General features: G+C 45.5%; 1 protein-coding gene across 3 annotated transcripts in view; it reads left to right on the forward strand.

Annotated features, from left to right (window-relative positions):
* The window catches only part of PLXNA1 (plexin A1), a 531,430-nt gene that overhangs the window by 180,577 nt on the left and 326,726 nt on the right, over positions 1-24,127 (forward strand). The window lies entirely within an intron of this gene.

Genomic DNA, 24,127 nt, shown 5'->3' on the forward strand with positions numbered 1-24,127 from the left:
GCCAGAGTGAAAACAATACAAAGTGAGGACAGGTAAGCAGATAAGTAGCCACTGATAGATGTTTGCAACACTCCCAGAAAACCGCTAAATACACAGATGAAATACATTAAGAGCCGGTTCACACTACCACGACCAGAAAGTCGCCCCGTGACTTGTTTAGAGACTTGTTTAGAGACTTGTTTAGAGACTTGTTTAGAGACTTGTTTAGAGACTTGTTTAGAGACTTGTTTAGAGACTTGTTTAGAGACTTGTTTAGAGACTTGTTTAGAGACTTGTTTAGAGACTTGTTTAGAGACTTGGGAAGAGACTTGGGAAGAGACTTGGGAAGAGACTTGTTTAGAGACTTGGGAAGAGACTTGGGAAGAGACTTGGGAAGAGACTTGGGAAGAGACTTGGGAAGAGACTTGGGAAGAGACTTGGGAAGAGACTTGGGAAGAGACTTGGGCACTACTTTGAAGAGACAGGCGACTTTGTCTGTGGGGAATGCCTGGCTAATCTTTCTTCTTCCTGGAAAGTCTGATAACAAGTCGCTTCAATTAAGATAGGGAGGCGACTCCCATTAAAGTATATGGGACAGTCGGATCACAGGTTGCCTCAAAGTAGTACAGGACCCTTTTCTGAAGTCGGAGCGACTTCAGTAGTGCCAATTAAGACGGCACTGATTGATTAACATTGCTTTTGTTATGTCAAGCGACCTGGGGCTACACAAGTCGCCTCACAAGTCGTGCTAGTGTGAATGGGCTCTTAGGGGCATTGGTTTACTTGCAAAAGGATTTGTAATTCTGTCCATCCAGTCCTCCGATTTACCCAGTAATGCTACACAGAACTATGTGGTAGGGCCAGAGACCTGATTCCTTGCTGCAGTTATAGGAAAAAAAGGGCCAAAGTTCTTTTGGCCTGCTTCTCCTATGTAATACAGGTGTGCACTTCGTTCTGTGCTTAGGTGACCCATTTTCAGCTGACAACGGGCTAATGTCTGCTGATTGCTGACATCACTGAGCCAGTGCGGGTTCTGGAGAGGTCCGACTTTAAATTCACCCAGATGCCTGGACTGGCAGCTGGCTCAGCCTTTCAGTGAACCACTGGGAGACTGAGCCAGCCACTCCCACCCTCTTCACAGCCTGGCATTCCAGTGAGCACTGGAGGGGCAGTGAGCAGAGACTGACAGTCACCGACTCACTGAAGACAGAGAACTGAGCGATCAGCCGTCTTTGCTTAGTTCTTTGTATCAGAAGCAGCAGGGGACAGATGCAGCGTTGGACTAAAGGCTCGTACACACTATAAGAAAATCGGGTGAACATTTTTCTGATACGTGAGCATAAAAAATGGTTTTCATTTAATGTTTACCGTTTTTGTATAATAAAAATTAGAAGCGAAAAACCGCGCATGATCACAAATCATAAACAACAAAAAAAAAAAGCCTGTGACATACGAGAATTTTCGTACATTGTTTCCTTATTGGGTTCCGACTTGTTTACCCGATTTTTCTTAGTGTGTACCCCACTTTATGCTGCATCCACCTTTGGTAAGTATAAATGTTTGTTTGTTTTTTTACGTTCCCAAACTTTTAACACTTAGTGTCGATCCACACTTGCGCGACTTGTCAGCCTGACAAGTCGCGATCCCTCGCGGTCCATTGACCGCTACAGGACCTATTCTAATAGGAGCGACACAAGTCGCTCCGACTTAGAAAAAGGGTCCTGTACTACTTTAGGGTGACCTCAGAGCGACTTGCATAGACTTCCATTATGTGAAGTCCATGCAAGCCGCTCCGAAGTCGTGGTGCATGGCCATGCACAAGTCGCCCCCGAAGTAGTACAGAGTCGTGTCGCCTTAGTGTCAACCGACTCTTATGGGTTATTTCCCTTACCAGACCTGTGACTGGACAGTGAAAGGAGAAGCGGCAGACTTATGAGCCCATCTCTTCTCTTCCTCTTCCTATCAACATATTCCTTGTTGGTACTTGAGTACTACAGCACATATGTGTGGCTTCTTGTGCTGTTTCTCCCTGTCCCAGTCTGGGCTCTACTGCTGCAAAAAGCTGATATCAAATCTATTTCAGGTGCTTACTCTGCTAAATTTAATGGCATTATATTGTATAGGCTGAGCTTTACTAATTTTTCCTTTTTGTTTTTTTTTTATATATGCCTGGAGATCAGCTTTAAATCACAGCAGTTAAGTGATGTGCTTGTTGCCTTTTATAAATGAGCGTATGCACAAAGTCTCAGTCACCAGGGGGTAGATGGAGACCAATTCAGGCTCAAGGCTTAAAGGTACAAGGAATGGAGATGTAGAATCATCCAGCCGAAACTTCTTGGTGTTCTGCAGATTTAATTTGTCAAGAGCCAAGGAGAGAGAACCTTTAATGTAGAGAACTGCAGCGGCACATATTCTTTCAATGGTCCAAGTCTACACCACTTGCCAAGAAACTCCTGCCTGGGTGGTTTCAAATCTACATAGTTCTGATTCTTGGTGGCTTCATTTAGTGAGTTGCAGGGTTTCTATAAACCCCCTGGTGATGCTCAGACTTTTCACATTAACTGCGGCGTGATTTATTATACAGTGGAAGTGGATGAGATGCCTTCTTGCCATAATAGAATAAGGAAATTGAATCGTTGGAGCCCTTAAAGGATTGGAACCAAATGTGCTGTCCATTATTTCTACATCACTTCCATTTTCTTGTTTTGTAGCAAAGCTGTTAAAGTATATCTAAACCTAAAAACTTTTTTATTTTAGGATAGTTACTAAGTTAGTCGGGTTGAAAAAAGACACAAGTCCATCTGGTTCAGCCAAAAAAAAAAAAAATAGTATTGAAAACCCAACCATACAATCCCATATACACAATCCTATACCCGCAGTTGATCCAGAGGAAGGCGAAAAAAAACCCCAGCAAAGCATGATCCAATTTGCTACAGCAGGGGAAAAAAATTCCTCCCTGATCCCCCGAGAGGCAATCGGATATTCCTTGGATCAACTTTACCTTAAAAAAAAATGTTTAGTACCCATTTATATTATGTACACCTAGGAAGAAATCCAGGCCTTTTTTAAAGCAATCTAGTGAACTGGCCAGAACCACCTCTGGAGGGATTTATTGAAAAATATGCCTTCAGACCGCAGCTATCTGGGCACATATGTTGTATTCTGGGTGGTGCCCCTATCCTTAATTAGTTATTCAAAATGGAAGGATTGGGAAGACAAGGATTTCGGGCACACTATGTCTATAAAATCAATGTTTTATTTAGGTTCAGTTAAAATCAAGGAAATCATACATACATACATACATACATACATACATACATGTGTTGGATAAGAAAAAGGACCTATACAGGGTCCATATGGTAGTACATAGACGGTTCAAAAATAGATGAAATCACAAATCTCATACAGATTAATACATGAAATATGTTGACAATTCAGTCAATCAGAACATTATACTTTACATCAGGAGATTCCTGCTAACGGGAACCCGAATACACAAGACTACCTCTGGAGGGAGTCTATTCCACATTTTCACAGCTCTTACGGTAAATAAACCTTTCCGTATTTGGAGACAAAATTTGTTTTCCTCTAGACGTAAAGAGAGCCCCCTTGTCCTCTGTATTGACCTTAAAGTGAACAACTCAACACCAAGTTCACTATATGGAGCCCTTATGTATTTATACATGTTGATCATAACCCCACCCTTAATCTCCTCTTCTCAAGAGAGAATAAATTCAGTTCCTCTAATCTTTTTTCATAGCGGAGCTCCTCCATGCCCTTCTCTGCACTTTCTCCAGTTCCCTGATATCTTTTTTAAGAATTGGTGCCCAAAACTGAACTGCATATTCCAGATGAGGTCTTACTGATGATTTGTACAGGGGTAAAATGATATCTCTTTCTCTGGAGTCCATGCCTCTGTTAATACAAGAAAGGACTTTGCTTGCTTTGGAAACAGCAGAGTTAGAGTAGGGGATGGTTACAACCCCTCACAAATCTTAACACATTATTTAAAATTCCTTTAGGGATAGTTTTCTCTCGAACAAGTGCCCCTATTGTAAAAATGTCACTTTATTTTGAACACAACTCAAATTTTTTTATTCCCTATAACTTTTTGTCCCATTACAATGGTCACCGGGAAGCATAGATAGGTTGAATTTCCACAGCGGGGACAGAGGCAACTATGAGAGCCTCACAGGGGTTCTACTTCTAACCCTTCCGTATGCCATCTGAAACAAAATAAGTTTTAACTTTACATATACTTTACAAGTCACAGGATGAGATCAATCTTGGCTCTGAAGCCTAAGAGTCCATTCAGACTAGCGCGACTTGGTCGCCTGACAAGTCGCGGTCGTCGCTCGCCATTGAGTAGTAAAGGACCCGTTCTAATTGGAGCGACACAAGTCGCTCCGACTTAGAAAAAGGGTCTTGTACTACTTTGGGGCGGCCTGGAGGCGACTTGCATTGACTTCAATTATATAAGGTTCGGGCAAGTCGCGGTGCACACTGTGCACCGCGACTTCACAGGTCGCCCCACAAAGTCGTGTCGCACCAGTCTGAATGGGCTGTAAAGGGTAAGAACAGTAAAAAAAAAAAAAAAAACACCCTGTATTCACCTTTTGCCTATTGATCTAAAGTGCTTCTCCAGGCCTCAAGAATAGGAAAGTTTACATTCTAATTGTGTGAGCCCAGGAATGAGTCTTTTTATCCTACAGAGTTCTTGTAGTCCTGCAAACAGTCACACTTGTTGTCCCCGCCATAGGGAGCATTGCAGGCTTCTTCCTAGCCTCTGTGCATACGATCTGCATGGCTATTCTTTGTGACAGAGACAAGCTCTTATATGGCCAGTCACAACACAGCCGAGACACAGCGGGATATAAGAACTTTGCAGCTCTGGACAGGCTGCCGTGGTGAGAAGTGCCACTTGTCTACATATTAGGTCTCTCTAGTACTATTTTGCAATTTACAGATGAGTGGAATGAAGGGCGGGTTATGGGGTTTGATTGGAAACTGTAGATATCCTTCAAAATGGTAAGAAGTTAAAAATGGCTTATTTTAAACTCAGAGAAATGCTTGTTATTGTTAATTGGAACCCATATTCCATGTTAAAGGCATAGTCCACCTTTTGGAAAAAATTTATGAATTTTGGATTAACACATTGGAAAAGTAAAAAAATAAATAAATGCAGATTCATGATTTTTTGGAATTGGACCCTGCGGAGAAGTGCAACCTTGATCATTGCCTAGAGAGGCAGAGACTCTTTCCATAGCTGCAGGTCTGTATGGAAGTACTGACCTACCCTTATGGGGCTGGAGAAAGTAATGGACTAAAAGTGCGGTGATGTCTCCATTGGGATCTGCACACTGTTCTCCTAGCCCTAGCCCTATGTCTGTACGGAGGTAGGGGCCTACTGTTATGGGACTGGAGGAAGTATTGATGGACTACCCATGCGCTGATGTCACCACATTTTTGCTCTATAGAGATCAACACACTTTCCCCTAGCTCCAGGTCCGTAAGGAGGTGGGGACCTACCCTTATGGGGCTGGAGGAAGTAATTATTGGACTAGAAGATCTGTGATGTCGCAATTTGGGATCTGCACACTCTTCTCCTAGCCCCATGTCTGTACAGAGGTAGGGATTTATCGTTACGGGGCTGGAAGAAGTATTGATGCGATGTCACCACACTTGTGCTCTATGGTGATCTGCACACTTTCCCCCTAGTTCCAGGTCCCTAAGGAGGTAGGGACATAATATTATGGGGCTGGAGGAAGTATTAATGGAATACAAGTGCAGTGATGTCACCACACTCCATTAAGATCTGCTCATCTCTGCTGCGGTGGAAGATGGGACTTGTAGTCTTTTTATTCACTGATCCCTGTTTATGGATGACTTCTGTTCTGAGTAAAAAAAAAAAAAAAATAGCTGAATGCTGCAAGGGGATGCACCCCATGATTCAGGTAAGTGGCAGTCATTTCAGGGTGGCGAGCTGGGGATTGTGACCATGTTCCATGTTACACTCTAAATATGGGGATAACATAAAACCTGGTCACAAGGATGAACTCAGCCTTTAAGACCCCGTTCAGACAGGGGCGACACGACTTGCTGGGGCGACCTGTCAAGTCACGGTGCACAGTGTGCACCGCGACCTCGGCGCGACTTGCACGAACTTCATATAATTGAAGCCAATGCAAGTCGCCTCCAGGTCGCCCCAAAGTAGTACAGGACCCTTTTTCTAAGTCAGAGCGACTTGTGTCGCTCCTATTAGAACGGGTCCTGTGCTAATCAATGGCAGGCGACCGACCGCGACTTGTCAGGCGACCAAGTCGCCTGACAAGTCGCGCTAGTGTGAATGGGGTCTAAAACTAAAGATTGCCCCCTGACTACTCCACTAACTTTTACAGTTTCCCCATAATTGATACATACTGCTTGGTAGGCCATTCTCAAACAGAGCCTAGTGAACTGTTGCCATCTGCCTAACCTTACTGTATAACATACTACTGTTGGAAACAAAAAACGTAGGCCTATTAAGCTCATAGTCCTCTATTTTTGACTTGTGAAAGTCATATGGATGTCGTCATATGGTGCAAATCCCAGCGGGTTTGTTCGGAGGAATCTGAAGCAGCACATTGGGATATTGCTAGCACAGCTGTATGTTTTACACAAGCTGCTTTTTGTTCATGTCTAGCTGGAGCAGACCCCCCCTTCCCCAACCTTCAGGCCGGAGCCCAGAAGCTCCCCAGGGGGCTGACTCAAATTCTTTAAGTGCTCAGCCCTTTTAATAATCCTTGCTCATCTTATTTATTTATATATATTTTCTGCCGGTTTGTTAAGTTGCCGGGGGGACTCAGCCATTCAACATTCTGAAGGGCTGTGACTGGTTTTCCGAGCCGATCAGAAGCTTTCCTTGGCCATTCTTGCTCTGTCTAGAAAGTTTCAAATTCGTATTGTAACAGTTAAAATATGAAAATAAATTATAATATTCTCATCTCTGTGCCATTCCGTTTGGGGGTTCGCTCCTGCTTAGGGGGGACCTTGTTGCTGGAGGGACATTCAGTTCATTTTGGTGCATGCTGGCTACCCCTATATCTTATTACTGACCCTTTCTAACTAATGACCTCCATACAACCTTGCTTATGCTATTATCTTGATGATGACCGCGGAACTATCCGTATATATCCCAATTTCACAGGATAACCATTCAACTTCCTATGAGGATTCCAGGATGTCCCCTCTGTGATCTCTCCTTAGATGTCACCCAGTTGTAGGTATAGCTTCTACATGGCTGTATGTATTTTTTTTTTCATGCGTTGAATGATCCTGCCTCAGTGTATGATACAGCTCCAATTGAAAATTAGTGAAATGCATTGAGTGACCCTGCCTCAATGTATAATACAACTACCATTAAAAAAAGAGTGAAATGCGTTAAATTATCCTGCCTCAGTTTGATACAGCTACCATTGAAAATTAGTAAAATTAGTTAATGGCCCTGCTTCAATGTATGATACAGCTACCATTAAAAAGGGAAATGCATTGAGTGACCCTGCCTCAGTGTGTGATACAGCTCCAATTGAAAATTTGTGAAATGCGTTGAATCGCTAATTAAAAATAAAAAGTCCATAAATCTATTCTGTATTTTTGTAAACGCTATAACTTTTGCACAAACCAATTATACACTTTTTGGGATTTTTTTTATTTTACCGAAATATGTAGCAGAATACAAATTGGCCTTACCAATTACCAATGATTTACATTTTTTTTATTGGTAATGTTTTATAGCAGAAAGTAGAAAATATTGGTGTTTTTTCAAAATTGACGCTTTTTTTTTTGTTTTATAGTGCAAATACAAAACCTGCAAAAGTGATCAAATGCCACCAAAAGAAAGCTCTGTTTGTGGGGAAAAAAGGACATGAATTGTAATTGGGTACAGCGTCGCATGACCGTGCAATTGTCAGTTAAAGCAACGTAGTGCTGAATCACAAACAATGGCCTGGTCATTAAGGGGGCAAATCCTTCCGGGGCTGAAGGGGTTAAAGTGTTACTAAACCCACCAGTCTGTATATGCTATAATCGGGACTGCGACATTGCAGCGGACAAAATCTGACACAAAGTGACACTTTTTGGGGACCAGTGACATTAATACAGTGATCAGTGCTAAATAATATATACTGTTACTGTATAAATGACACTGGCAGGGAGGGGGTTAACACTGCTGGTGATCAAGGGGTTTAAATGTGTTCCCTAGATGTGCTTACTAGCTATGTGGGGGGATGGATTGAACAGAGGCAGAGAGAGATTGATGATTTAGCTTAGCTGAATCACACAATCTTTCCCTGCCTCTCTGACAGGAGAGCCGTCTTGCATTGTTTACATTCCAGGCGGCTCTCCTGTCTGTTTTGGCAAAGATCGCAGGAGGCCGGTGGCGATCGAACCCACTCCTCCTGCGGTCTGCCTTCTGTCTAATCACAGCAGGAGCGCGACTCCGTCGGCACGCACATGCCGCCAAAACCACGTGCACATAATTGTGTAGATCTTCGTGATTATGCGCAGCTGAGCTGCCCTGCCACAGTAAATCTGCGTGGAGCGGTCGGCAAGTGGTTAAGGGTCCTGTGTGTTAAGGCAGTGGTCCTCAACCCTGGTTCTCAGGGCCCACTAACAGGCCAGGTTTGCAAGATAACTGAAATACATCCCAGGTGATATAATTTGCTGCTCAGTGATTGCAGTACTCTAGTCTGCATCTCCCCAAGGTAATACTTAAAATCTGGCCTGTTAGTGGGCCCCGAGGACCGGAGTTGAGGACCACTGTGTTAAGGGACAAAGGCCCAGATGCAGGTCTCCCTCGTTCTGGACCTGAGCACACATGACCTCAAATGCCAATTCCACTTGGTACAATCTGCCATAGACTGTGACAGGCCGCTTGCAATGGGGATGGACGCTGCACCTGTCACTCTCGGATGCACTGAAATGCCAGGAGTGACTTGCTGCAGGTGGATGGATGGCACAGTGTACAGAGGGGCCCTAAATTACCATTTTCACATCAATACCACAAGGAAACAACATTAAAACACATCAAGCATCCTTTGGCTTTCCTCTGAGTGCATTAAGCACAGTTAGCTTCATTACAAATGTACTGCGCCGGTAGCAGCAGTATATAATTCATACAGAGTTGGTAGGAACAAGATGCATGGTAGGCCTCTTCCCCAGCTGGCTGGCAATAAGCATGGGATGTTCTTTGGAGGAGGTGAGCCGGATTTCACCCCATCGTGCGGCTTGATGCATGAGCTGCTTCCTGGCTCCCCATCTGCTGTGCACTCAGCACAATGCAAGCAGGTGAGCAAGAACAGCGCTTCCAGCTTGGCTGCGCAAAAAAAAAAAATGAGGCCAGAGAGAAGAGGAACGGCACTGACAGAACGAGAGGAATATGCTGTGCTGTTCTTTCCCCAAAGCTTCAGGTGATCAGCACTGGGGAGGAGGAGGGGACGTCTTCCCAGCCGCATATATCATCCCCACTCACAGACCTTCAGCTTTAGCTCATTGCAGATGCACAGGGCAGCCTGTGTGCGAGATGCTCCAAGGTAATTAGTCCAGCCGTAATAACCGGCGTTAATTCTTCGCTATCAGACCGGTTTTATTTTATTTTATTTTTTTGTTTTTTTATATTCAGCAAAGGGTCAGTATTTACACATTTGCACCAACAAAGGTACTAAATGATTGTTTTCTGTAGAATAAAGCATAAGGCCCCTTTCACACGAACGGTTAGAATTCCGCTTTTAGCTGCAGAAGGAGGAACTTATTTACCACAGCTAAATGCAGGCAATGCATCCCAATGGCCCCGTTCACACACTGCGTTTAGCAACGTTTTCATAACATGCGGTTTTGTGCATTTAGGAAAATTAAAGTTGGCAGCGTCCAGGAGTGATGTATTGCAGCTATCTGTATATAAATGCAGTTAATCACAGTACAAAGAAAAATAAACAGTTACTATACAAAGAGCAAGAATTTACTACCGCAGCTCTGACAGCGGGAGGTAACACTGCTGGCAGCTATAACTGCCAGCAACTACAGCCGTCAGCAGTGATAGAACAGAAAAACCTGACAGGCTGGTTGTCCTGAGTCGATCGATCGATTGGGGTATTTGAGACGGCTTTTTCAACTTAATCATTCGTTGACTGTGATAGTCTGCTGGAAATAACTAGGAGCAAATTTGAAGCTCTTTATAGCATCCCGGAAGACCACCCTTGTTCTTGATGACGAAGGCTATGTTCTAATGCAATTTGTTCAGCACCCTGAAACCACGGGACAGACATGGAAAATATTTCCCAACCTTCAAATAACACACAGGCCATGCGTAGGTTGTTTGGTGGTGCATAGCTGAAGAATGTGCCTGTGTAGAACGTGCGGTCACCTGGCTATAAACGCAGCACAGCAATTTTGCCAAATTCTATTTTTGAAGGATATATTTACAGTTTATTTTTAAAGTCTAACAGTAACCCCAGACAGCCAGCGGAGTCATCCATTGAACTGCTAATGCTTCTTAAAGAATACTGCAGGACTGCAGCCTCTTGCGGTATGGTACTGTGCTGTGAAATCCCAATCTCTGTTCCAGGGAATACTTGGGGTGACTTCAGATTCAGGGCTTTGATGCCAGCAGCCATAGGGACTTAGAGTATGGAGCCGGCTGCACAAATTTCTTTCCAGGTGGCCTGTGTACCTGGGATTAGTTTGCCTTTTAGTCCCCAAGGTTTTGATGTATTCTGCATGGAAAGGAGCCTTGTCCCTGGTTTGCAGCAAGCCAAGACACACTGGTCAATGTTTGCTCATCGGTGATGAAGCACATGGGAATTCGTAGCCTGCAGCTCTCAAACTGGTTGACAAGCCTGCTTTAATGGGGCCGTATATCTTCACTGGTGAAAGGCCCCCTGACGAATTTCATTACAGAGCCTGCTGGCCTTGTAAGGGTTACAGCATTCTTCCCAAGTGAGGCATGGGGCGATATGAGTGAGGAAGGGGGGGCATACCATTTTTTGACTGAGGTTGTAAGTCAATTATGTGGTCCAGGGAGCCATTTTGCTTATATTATTAAATTATTTATTTATTGCAGGTAATTATATAGCGCAGTCAATTTAAACAGCACTTTACATATATTATACATTCACCTCAGTCCCTGCCCTCAAGGAGCTTTCATTCTAAGGTCCCTAACTCACATTTATTCATACATTCTAGGGCCAGTTTAGACAGGAGCCAATTAACCTACCAACGTGCCTTTGTAGTGTGGGAGGAAACGGAGTACGCGGAGGAAACCCACACAGGGAGAACATGCACACTGCAGGCAGGTAGTACCATGGGTGGGATTTGAACCACTATTATCAATTAAGGACTCTAATCTTTGTACTAAGACCAACACTTTTCCTCCCACTGTGGCATTATTCTTCCCACCAATATTAATTATGGGGCACTAGTCTTTCACTAACACCAACAATGGGGCACTAATCTTTCCCCTGACACCAACAATGGGGCACTAATCTTTCCCCTGACACCAACAATGGGGCACTAATCTTTCCCCTGACACCAACAATGGGGCACTAATCTTTTCCCTGACACCAACAATGGGGCACTAATCTTTCCGCTGACACCAACAATGGGGCACTAATCTTTCCGCTGACACCAACAATGGGGCACTAATCTTTCCGCTGACACCAACAATGGGGCACTAATCTTTCCCCTGACACCCACAATGGGGCACTAATCTTTCCCCTGACACCCACAATGGGGCACTAATCTTTCCCCTGACACCCACAATGGGGCACTAATCTTTCCCCTGACACCCACAATGGGGCACTAATCTTTCCCCTGACACCCACAATGGGGCACCAATCTTTCCCCTGACACCCACAATGGGGCACTAATCTTTCCCCTGACACCCACAATGGGGCACTAATCTTTCCCCTGACACCCACAATGGGGCACTAATCTTTCCCCTGACACCCACAATGGGGCACTAATCTTTCCCCTGACACCCACAATGGGGCACTAATCTTTCCCCTGACACCAACAATGGGGCACTAATCTTTCCACTGACGCCAGTGGGAGCGGGTACCTGTGAAAACTAAGTGCCGCCCCCCCCCCCCCCCAAAAAAAAGCCAAATGTGGCATAGGAGGGGGGAGTCCTTAAAGCAGAACTTCTTATTTTGGGTGGAGTTCTGCTTTAAGTTCTGGGGTCACTCTAGCCCTGGTCTCAGTATACAGCTGTGCTGCAGGTCTGGGTTTAAGCTTTTGTCTGCTGATTGGCTGCCTCTGCCTGAATAGCCAGTCAATATCCCTGCTGTACACAGGTCCCACCCTGTTTGGGAGGGAGCACCAGAACCGGAGCATGATGAGCCCAGAGGCACGATTTACCTGTAAGGGTGTTTTTTCATATTCTGTTAGTAAGAAATTGGAAGAGTGGGACATATTTTTATTTATTTTTAATGCGCTTAAAATTTTCCTAAACCCACAAAAGTAATATCAGCCTGTATATGCAGTAAAGCATGCTTGTTCTACTCACTGTGGAACCTAGGGGGTCCTTCCCCCTGCATTGTGTAAAAAAGCTGTTTGATCCTGTTTGCACAGATCCTCTTCCACTGACTCCAGAACATTTCTGGATAAGACAGAATCTTTGGGGGGGACTCTGCACTTGCTCCGTTTGGTGTGTATTGCTAGAGAGTTTTTTTCTTTCTTGGAAAAGTGAATGTGATCAGCACAGGGCCAATCAGCACTGTCCAGACAGAGGGCTAGGGGTCCTGGATCCTCATAGGACAGTCAGAGTAGAATGAAATCTCCTCCTACAAGCCTTAGCCAGACACCAATAGAAGTCACAAGACTGATATATACTGCTGATGAGAAAAGGTATTTAGCAGTTTATATTTACTAAAATTGCATTTCCATGTTCTGTGTACTGTGGGAGACCAGATATAGTGAATGCAGGCTCCTGGGGAGAGCAGATATAGTGAATGCAGGCTCCTGGGGAGACCAAATATAGTGAATGCAGGCTCCTGGGGAGAGCAGATATAGTGAATGCAGGCTCCTGGGGAGACCAGATATAGTGACTGCAGGCTCCTGGGGGAGAGCAGATATAGTGAATGCAGGCTCCTGGCGAGACCAGATATAGTGACTGCAGGCTCCTGGGGAGACCAGATATAGTGACTGCAGGCTCCTGGGGAGACCAGATATAGTGACTGCAGGCTCCTGGCGAGACAAGATATAGTGACTGCAGGCTCCTGGCGAGACCAGATATAGTGAATGCAGGCTCCTGGCGAGACCAGATATAGTGAATGCAGGCTCCTGGCGAGATCAGATATAGTGACTGCAGGCTCCTGGCGAGATCAGATATAGTGAATGCAGGCTCCTGGGGAGAGCAGATATAGTGAATGCAGGCTCCTGGGTTTAGTAACACTTGAATCTTTTCAGTGTGTTATTTTTATTTATTTTTTTTTAATTTCTATTTACAACTTTATTTTCTTTTGCACTTGGTGTAGCAGTATATTTGCCTGTTGGGTATCCACGCTCTTCTTCCTGCTTATTAATCCAGCATGCCAACTGAACACCCTGATAGACTTGCAATGAAACAATATATCCGAGTAACGATAGGTCTTATGACGGCCATCTTTCAGCCAGGTGCTAATTGCAGTGTAACAAAAAAAAAAAAAAAAAAAAAAAATCTCCCATCAGATTGCCATTGGATAAACCACACAACATCTTAAAATATATGTGCCCACTGATAAAGGTGGCGCAGATTCTGTTCAGACTGTGCTAGAGGGATCTCTGTCCTTGAACAGCTTTACATTGCTCTTACTTCTACTGTCCGTCCCTAATTTAGTGCTCACCCCAGCCTTCGCCATTCAGATGGCACATGAATTATTTTTTTTTTTTTCCCCACTTTCCTTTTTTATTAGCCCTATTACATGGGGGCCAAGTTCTCAATTCCAGGAATTAGAGGCTGAGATAAATCAGTGGGACGCACTTCGTCACAGCCGGGCGCTGAACGCACTCCATCTGTGACATGTACAGAGGAATTAGATTAGCTCGTAATGTCTCTGACCCATATTACTCATCTCGTGGTCATTAAATAATATTGTTTGGTGGAAAAAAAAAAGGCAGTTTTCTAAATTTTGACTTGTGCTGAAAGCTGTGTGGTTAAAGAGAACCGGTGCTTCAAAAAAGACGTAGGGTGACATTATTAAACTTTCTGAAAATGCTGGTCGCAGTTTTTTTTTTTTTTTTTTTTTTTAATGGATTCCTTTTTGTAATTTTTATATTTTTTTTATGGACTTTCTTGCTATATTTTGGTATACAGTGTGGTCCCTCTTTGCTGAGAGAAAATGACTTGTAGTATAAGCCACCTGGATAACATTTCCTGCAAGTGTATGGACTTATAGAACTGTGACCTGTGGGCTGAATGTGGCCCTTGGCATGCTTTATGTGGCCCCGGGGACACTATTCCTCCCACTGATACGAGGCTCTAGTCCAGGGATCCTTAATCTACGGCCCTCCAGCTGTTGCGGCACTACACATCCCATAAGGCATTGTAAAACTCTCACATTCCTAGACATGATGGTAATTGTAGTTCCTGAACAACTGGAGGGCCATAGTTTTGAAGACCCCTGCTCTATTCCTTCTACTGACACCAACAATGAGGCATTTTCCTCCAACTGACACCAACAGTGATGCTCTATTGGCACTTTTCCACTGCAAGTACCGGCTCGGCTCCACTTGGCACTGCTTGGCCCAGCTCGGCTCAGTTTGCTTTTCCACTGCATGGTACAAGTTGGCACCTTTCAGCACTGTATAGGCTCTACTCGGCTTGGTTTGCTTTTCCACTGTTGTAGTACTTAGTATTAAGTGGGTGGGATTACAACGATTCTCTGACCAATCAGTGGCTAGTAGTGACAAACAATGCTGCATGCAAAGGATTGTGGGATATGGTATCGGTACAGCCAGCTTGGTACCCCAATTGAGGTGGTACTGTTTAAGCGAGCCGTACCAACGCCGTACCATGTAGTGGAGAAGCGTCGCTGTACCAAACCGTACTGAACCGTTCTAACCCGTACCATGGAGTGGTAAAGCGCCAAACCGATCCGTACCATGCAGTGGCAAAGCGCCATATTGCTCCCACTGATCCGAGGCTCTATTCCTCCCACTGATCTGAGGCTCTATTCCTCCCACTGATCCGAGGCTCTATTCCTCCCACTGATCCGAGGCTCTATTCCTCCCACTGATCCCACGCTCTAATCCTCCCACTGATCCCACGCTCTATTCCTCCCACTGATCCCACGCTCTATTCCTCCCACTGATCCCACGCTCTATTCCTCCCACTGATCCCACGCTCTATTCCTCCCACTGATCCCACGCTCTATTCCTCCCACTGATCCCACGCTCTATTCCTCCCACTGATCCCACGCTCTATTCCTCCCACTGATCCCACGCTCTATTCCTCCCACTGATCCCGAGGCTCTATTCCTCCCACTGATCCCGAGGCTCTATTCCTCCCACTGATCCCGAGGCTCTATTCCTCCCACTGATCCCGAGGCTCTATTCCTCCCACTGATCCCGAGGCTCTATTCCTCCCACTGATCCCGAGGCTCTATTCCTCCCACTGATCCCGAGGCTCTATTCCTCCCACTGATCCCGAGGCTCTATTCCTCCCACTGATCCCGAGGCTCTATTCCTCCCACTGATCCCGAGGCTCTATTCCTCCCACTGATCCCGAGGCTCTATTCCTCCCACTGATCCCGAGGCTCTATTCCTCCCACTGATCCCGAGGCTCTATTCCTCCCACTGATCCCGAGGCTCTATTCCTCCCACTGATCCCGAGGCTCTATTCCTCCCACTGATCCCGAGGCTCTATTCCTCCCACTGATCCCGAGGCTCTATTCCTCCCACTGATCCCGAGGCTCTATTCCTCCCACTGATCCCGAGGCTCTATTCCTCCCACTGATCCCGAGGCTCTATTCCTCCCACTGATCCCGAGGCTCTATTCCTCCCACTGATCCCGAGGCTCTATTCCTCCCACTGATCCCGAGGCTCTATTCCTCCCACTGATCCCGAGGCTCTATTCCTCCCACTGATCCCGAGGCTCTATTCCTCCCACTGATCCCGAGGCTCTATTCCTCCCACTGATCCCGAGGCTCTATTCCTCCCACTGATCCCAGGCTCTATTCCTCCCACTGATCCCACGCTCTATTCCTCCCACTGATCCCACGCTCTATTCCTCCCACTGATCCCGAGGCTCTATTCCTCCCACTGATCCCAGGCTCTATTCCTCCCACTGATCCCACGCTCTATTCCTCCCACTGATCCCACGCTCTATTCCTCCCACTGATCCCGAGGCTCTATTCCTCCCACTGATCCCGAGGCTCTATTCCTCCCACTGATCCCGAGGCTCTATTCCTCCCACTGATCCCGAGGCTCTATTCCTCCCACTGATCCCGAGGCTCTATTCCTCCCACTGATCCCGAGGCTCTATTCCTCCCACTGATCCCGAGGCTCTATTCCTCCCACTGATCCCGAGGCTCTATTCCTCCCACTGATCCCGAGGCTCTATTCCTCCCACTGATCCCGAGGCTCTATTCCTCCCACTGATCCCGAGGCTCTATTCCTCCCACTGATCCCGAGGCTCTATTCCTCCCACTGATCCCGAGGCTCTATTCCTCCCACTGATCCCGAGGCTCTATTCCTCCCACTGATCCCGAGGCTCTATTCCTCCCACTGATCCCGAGGCTCTATTCCTCCCACTGATCCCGAGGCTCTATTCCTCCCACTGATCCCGAGGCTCTATTCCTCCCACTGATCCCGAGGCTCTATTCCTCCCACTGATCCCGAGGCTCTATTCCTCCCACTGATCCCGAGGCTCTATTCCTCCCACTGATCCCGAGGCTCTATTCCTCCCACTGATCCCGAGGCTCTATTCCTCCCACTGATCCCGAGGCTCTATTCCTCCCACTGATCCCGAGGCTCTATTCCTCCCACTGATCCCGAGGCTCTATTCCTCCCACTGATCCCGAGGCTCTATTCCTCCCACTGATCCCGAGGCTCTATTCCTCCCACTGATCCCGAGGCTCTATTCCTCCCACTGATCCCAGGCTCTATTCCTCCCACTGATCCCGAGGCTCTATTCCTCCCACTGATCCCGAGGCTCTATTCCTCCCACTGATCCCGAGGCTCTATTCCTCCCACTGATCCCGAGGCTCTATTCCTCCCACTGATCCCGAGGCTCTATTCCTCCCACTGATCCCGAGGCTCTATTCCTCCCACTGATCCCGAGGCTCTATTCCTCCCACTGATCCCGGGCTCTATTCCTCCCACTGATACGGGGCTTTATTCTTCCCACTGACCCCAATAATGAGCACGATTCCGCCCAACATTTGGCCTGTGTGTGCTAGGCTTTAAACTTGCACTTCTCCATGATAAATAAAGTTTCTTGAGACTCTATGGTTGTCTATTTTCTTCTATGTTCACATGTTCTTGTTCTTCAGCATCTTTTTGTTCTGCCTAAATATACTTACCCACAAGATAAACTAGGTCCATATACTTCGGGTGATGAAGGGGAAGATCGCCAAAATCCATCTCAAGCAATGGTGCACACCCAGGAAGTAGCAGAACCAGAGTGAGGCCTGCGTTCCCCATGGGCGGTCTGCTCCCAAGCTGATGGTAACATTTAGTTCCTCCTTCACTTGCCAGTGGCAATGACAGATTACCATTTTGATGCAATTTGCACAATTATATGTCTGTGATTGCAATTATTTGGGTTTGATCTTGGATTTTCTATTTAAAGAAGCTGTGCAGGATGCCGGTGCACTTGGTGTCTCTCTGATGTTTGAAGGCCTGCTGGTGTGACCAACATGACTCCCTCTATAGATAGAATTGAGAAATGGTTGTTCAACACCAAGGGGCGAGATGTGTATTTGCAGGATCGCCAGGTGAAAATTAAGGGGAAAAAAGAAAACTAAGGCCCCTGTCAGTTTTTCAAGCAGACCTGATTGGACGCTCAATGCAGCCCTATGGAACAGCGGATGGCAGCGATGACCTCTCCGCTGACACTCGCTGCTATCCAATCCGATCCTGTACGTAAAATCCAGACCAATGGAAACCCTGTTTTCCATCCGTCTAGAGGATCGGATAGGATCGGATGAAAGCGGACAGGCGGTCCGTTTTCATTCAATCTCCCATAGAGGAGATCGGGGATCTGACAGCTCTCTCTCTGTACACCGCTCCGAGATGGTGCTGTCATCCGCCTGCTCAGCGGGGATCGGTGGATTGATCCCCACTGAGCAAAACTGAGTCGGCTGTGTGAAAGGACCCTAATGCAACCTCTACATCGAAGGACTGCTTAGCTGCCATACATTACATTTTTGTTTTTGTGTTTGAAAGTTTAAATGGTGGGCATTTTAGCATGCTTTGGGCTGCATTTATACCTGATTCTCTGGCAGATTTGTCACGATTCTGCCCGTGATTTCAAAGCGCCGAGGTGTGAAAGACAAATCGCAGAACGTACATTTGGTATGCCATTCATTTGAATGGCACCTAAAATTGCTGTAATGTGCTGCCACGATAAATTGCGTGGCAACCTGCATCACGTGAAGCATATCTGCCAAAAGTAGCTCCTGAACTTTATTTGGGTGACAAGCTTCACGAGATGCAAGTTGCTGCGATTGCAGCGCAATGTATCGATTTTAGGTGCCATTCATATAAATGGCATCTCAAATGTGCGTTCTGCGACATGTCATTCACACCTCAGCGTTTTGAAATAGTAGGCAGAATGGCAGCAAATCTGCCTGCAATTCAAAATGCTGAGGTGTGAATGTAGTTTAATGCCTCATACACACGCATCGATTATTGGCCGGGAATTTTCGGCCAATGTCCGATCGGCCGATTTTCGGCTTGTTAGTATGATGCTTCCGACAACCGACTCCGACTTTTCGGCCGAAAAAAATCTGGTGTGCATGCTATAAAATTTTTGTTGGCTGTCAACACAACGGCCGATTTTCCGTCAGTCAGTACAGATTTCGGCAGACAAAAATCTGATGAGCAAGACTGGGCATGCTCAGAGATGAAAAAAACACACGGAAAGTAAACCATCACATGACATCACTTCAGAAGTAGGTTTTTGTTGGCCGAGAAAATTCGTGTGCAGTCTAGGCACATTCCAACCAACAAAACACCACTCTGGACAAAAGTCGGACGATCGGTCGGTCGATAATTGTTGCGTGTGTACGAGGCATTAGTCTTGCTTCTGCACATCCGACACATTGGGCCATACTACCTTTGTCGCCTCTGTAGAAGAACACCCTTTAGGATCAGGAGTCAGTCTGCAAGGTTCGCTGGTTGTGTTGACTTTAAAACATTTGCTTTGGACACTTGTGATACAAGGCTTAAGGACTAGGACAGGCTGCTGTTTTACAGAACCGAGAACAGGTGCACTTAATGACAGAACGTGAAATAACGGAGCCATTTGTGCTGGAATAGGGGGTGGGGGAGCAAATTGTGCGACAAAACACACTGAGTATAAAGAGCCATTGTGAAAGTGACAGCCGAGGTTTGGAAGCGGCCGCACCTGTCTGTGAAGGCCAGTTGGCTCAGCATGTGTCGCCAGTTGTAGGCCATTAGCTCTGGGTGTTTGGGGTCTGTCCAGCACACAAGAGGTTAAGCTCTTCAATCTAAGTGACCCACTGACAGTTTAGAGTGCGTTCTGCCAGTTTTCGGGACCTCCTCTTTTTCACAACATTCTCTGTGTGGAAAGTCAGTAAATAGTGTGGGCGAACATTTTCCAGAATGCGATTTCATGTGCAGTGTTTACTTGGGGACTTTTTTTGTCAATCTGCCAATAAAGGTTTGTTTTTTTTGTTTTTTCCTGCATTGTTTTGGCATTTTTATATTTTCAGTGTAAATCAAAACTTCACTTTGATGGAATTCACATCATTCCTGGCCCGTCAGTCCTTGCCCGTCAGTGCTTGCCCTTACAGTTTAGGCCCCTATCTCACATGCATACATACACCTATTGGGGCCAATTTAGACAGGAGCCAATTAACCTACCAGCATGGAATCTGGAAGGAAACCAAAGTTTCCAGAGAAAACCTACACAAGCACAGGAAGAACATGAAGGTAGTGTCCTGGCTGGGGTACCAGTGCCGCGTGGCAGGAGTGCTAACGACTACGCCGCCAGGCTGTGTAAAATGAGAAGTGTTGGGCTTCTTTCACACGGCCGCTCCGGATTTCTTCTCCGCTCTGGTGCTTTTTTTTTTTTTTTCACGGAGCGGATGACATTTGTGTCATCCGCTCCGTGTGTCCTCTAGACATATGCCGGTTTTCGGTAATTCGATATATCGCGGTATTGCATAGCCACGGTATTGTTATTGTGGCATTTTTAAAATACCGAGTTTCTCTGTCAAGTCTGCCTGACTTGTGAATTGATACATTTCAGTGAGCTGGATGACTCATTCACTTGCACAGCTAACCCCTTTCAGCATTAAGTCTCCTAACTATAAACAAAAATGATTACATTGTATCTTTTCCTTCCCTCTGCCAGGGAGAAAGGAAGTTTAACCTCTTAAAGACTGGATCTTTTTCTGACACTTGTTGTTTCAAGTTAAAATCAGTTTTTTTTTTTGCTAGAAAAGTACTCAGAGCCCCCAAACATTTTATATATTTATTTAGCAGAGACCCTACAGAATAAAATGGCGATTGTTGTAATATTTTATGTCACACTGTATTTGCGCAGCAGTCTTTCAAACGCAATGATTAGACTTTAATGAATAAAAAAAAAAAAAAAAACGTAACAGTAAAGTTATCCCAATTTTTTTTTTTTGTTACACAGAGAATCGTGATCTTTATTCCAAGCTAAAAAATCGTGATTCTCATTTTGGCCAGAATCGTGCAGGTCTAATATATATATATATATATACACACACATGCATAGCAGCCCACATTACATTATTATATAGCCATCAAGCAGTGTCTGGCCTACATGGTGATGACTGGTCCTGGCGCTCTGATCCGATGGCCTGGTCTTTAAAGGGGCAAATCCTTGCGATCCAGAAGTGGTTAAACCTGCAGGAGGACCGGTGTTTTTATCTATTAATGACTTTACTATTGCTTTAGGCCTGGTTCACATGTATGCGGGTTGGCGGTTCACATGTATGCGGGTTGGCGGTTCACATGTATGCGGGTTGGCGGCCCACATTTGCACAGGCATAGCAGCCCATTGATTTGAACGGGCTGCTATGCCCTCATTTTCCGCAGAAAAAAGGTGCATGCAGCATTTTTTTAAAATTCAGTGGCCTTGAAATCCATCCTGCTTTTGCACCATGCGACTAACCTGCAGTTCCTGCTCTGGCAAGCTTTCTGCATTTTTTGTATACGTGGGCACGGCATTTAAAAATAAACAGTTTGCGTGTGCAGCGACGGCAGGTAAGTCGCATGGTGCAAAAGAAGGATGGATTTCATGGCCACTGCATTTTTTTAAATTCTGCATGCACCTTTTTTCAGCTGAAAACGCAGGCATAGCAGCTCAAGCCCATTCACATCAATGGGCTGCTATGCCTGTGCAAATGTGGGCCCCCAACCCGCATACATGTGAACCGCCAACCCGCATACATGTGAACCAGGCCTAAAGCAATAGTAAAGTCATTAATAGATAAAAACACCGGTCCTCCTGCAGGTTTAACCAATTAATGACTTTACTATTGCTTTAGGCCTGGTTCACATGTATGCGGGTTGGGGGCCCACATTTGCACAGGCATAGCAGCCCATTGATGTGAATGGGCTTGAGCTGCTATGCCTGCGTTTTCAGCTGAAAAAAGGTGCATGCAGAATTTAAAAAAATGCAGTGGCCATGAAATCCATCCTTCTTTTGCACCATGCGACTTACCTGCCGTCGCTGCACACGCAAACTGTTTTTAAATGCCGTGCCCACGTATACAAAAAATGCAGAAAGCTTGCCAGAGCAGGAACTGCAGGTTAGTCGCATGGTGCAAAAGCAGGATGGATTTCAAGGCCACTGAATTTAAAAAAAATGCTGCATGCACCTTTTTTCTGCGGAAAATGAGGGCATAGCCAGCCCGTTCAAATCAATGGGCTGCTATGCCTGTGCAAATGTGGGCCGCCAACCCGCATACATGTGAACCACCAACCCGCATACATGTGAACCAGGCCTAAAGCAATAGTAAAGTCATTTATAAACAACACCTCCTTCAGGTTTAACCACTTCTTGACCACAAGGATTTGCCCTCTTAATGACCAGGCCATCGGATCGGAGCCGAGCGCCAGGACCAGTTATCACCAGTTAGGCCAGACACTGCTTGATGACCTATTTTAGGCCTGGTTCACAGAGTCTGTACTGACTGACTATATAATAATGTGCATAAGTGAACCAAATCCCCTAAATTCAGCAATGAAATTGAAGTGAGGTGGAAATTTAATAATTTAAATTTAATAATAGAATACCGTGATAATACCGTATACCGTGGCAAAACCTTAATCAATTAATCGCAGCATGAAAATCTGATACCGTCACAAGCCTAGTGTCCTCATATCATCCCATCCGTTTGCGGATGATATGCGGACCTAATGTAAGTCTATGGCATTGCGGATGTCAGCGGATGACACCGCTGACATCCGATTTTCCTTCCTTTCCGTTTTTTGAACGGATGAAAAAATAGGGTTCTGTTCCGTTCCAAAAAACGGAACAGAACTGAAAGGAGGAAAATCGGATGTCAGCAGATGGTATTCCGCTGACATCCGCAATGCCATTGACTTACATTATGTCCGCAAATCATCCGCAAAAAAATAGGATGATTTGCGGACAAGCGGAGCGGCTGTGTGAAAGAGCCTTAACTCTCTGAAAAAATAGCAAATAAAGAAAAAATAATATAATGTATACAATTGGGGACACAAGTCTATTGTGATTGAATGTTGTCAAAAATGACCTTTCCTTTTAAATCTGCAGCTGCTGTAATTTTCTGAAAATGCAATGCAATATGGCCACCTAGAGCTGTTCTGTACACAGAATGTATACTGACCACACCCCCAGAAACATAATTTCCTGCTTGCGTGATTGGCTGACCAATTTTTTGCATAAGTCTGCCTAAGATACAAGTTGGATTTCTGGCATCCCCTGCAACAAAAATGTCATTTTTGGTGAGATACTCCCAATAGGAAAACGTCTAAAGGGATGCAGGCCCAGCAGCTTTCCTCATTAGTGCTCTGCAGCTGATTGATAATTATGAAACCACTCCCATTAGACTCACTTGGCACACAGGAACAAAAAGTGATTTCTTCAGAATAAAGCCTCGTACACACGCGTCGAGAATCGGCAGGGAATTTTTGTCCAACGACCGATCTGCTGATATCCGGCTTGTTAGTATGATGCTTCCGACTCCGACTTTTCGGCCGAAAAAAATCTGGTGTGCAGGCTATAAATTTTTTGGTGGCCGTCAAAACACGTCCGATTTTTGCGCAGTCAGTACAGATTTTGACAGGGAAAAATCTAATGAGCAAGTCTGGGCATGCTCAGAGAAGAAAGAACACAAAGAAAGCAATCCAACACATGACATCACTTCTGAAGTATAATTTTGTTGGGCGAGAAAATTCGTGTGCAGTCTAGGGGACATTCCAACCAACAAAACACCACTCTGGACAAAAGACGGACGATCGGTTGGCCGATAATCGTTGCGTGTGTACTAGGCTTAACAAAAGGTAGGAATCTGCAACAACGTTTGTTATAATCCCTGCAATATACAGAGATCACCCAGAGAGGAATGTTTTTTTATTAACAAAAGTGGAGTTATGCTTTAAGCCTAGTACATTCGTTTTTGAAAAGCTAAAAAAAAGTGTGACAAAACTGAGAGCTCCGGTCGGAGCTGCTTTACTAACAATCTGATGTTAGTACAGCGATCTCCCCCGCTGGTCTATTGTGCTCTGACGGGAACGCCCCCCCACCAGAACACTCCAGTCAGCTCACTCAGCCATTGGCTGAGAGTGTTGATTGGGAGCCGGTTGGCCGTCAGCTTCTGTCGGACCGGCTGCCATACACACGGGCCCGAATGTTGGCCATTTTTTATTGAACCAGCCGATGTGTTCTAGGCTTTAGTTGCTATACAGAAAGTTAGTAAAAATTGGTAAC

The sequence above is a fragment of the Pelophylax lessonae genome (assembly GCF_965119305.1).
Source record: "Pelophylax lessonae genome assembly, chromosome: 8".
Lineage (NCBI taxonomy): Eukaryota > Metazoa > Chordata > Amphibia > Anura > Ranidae > Pelophylax > Pelophylax lessonae.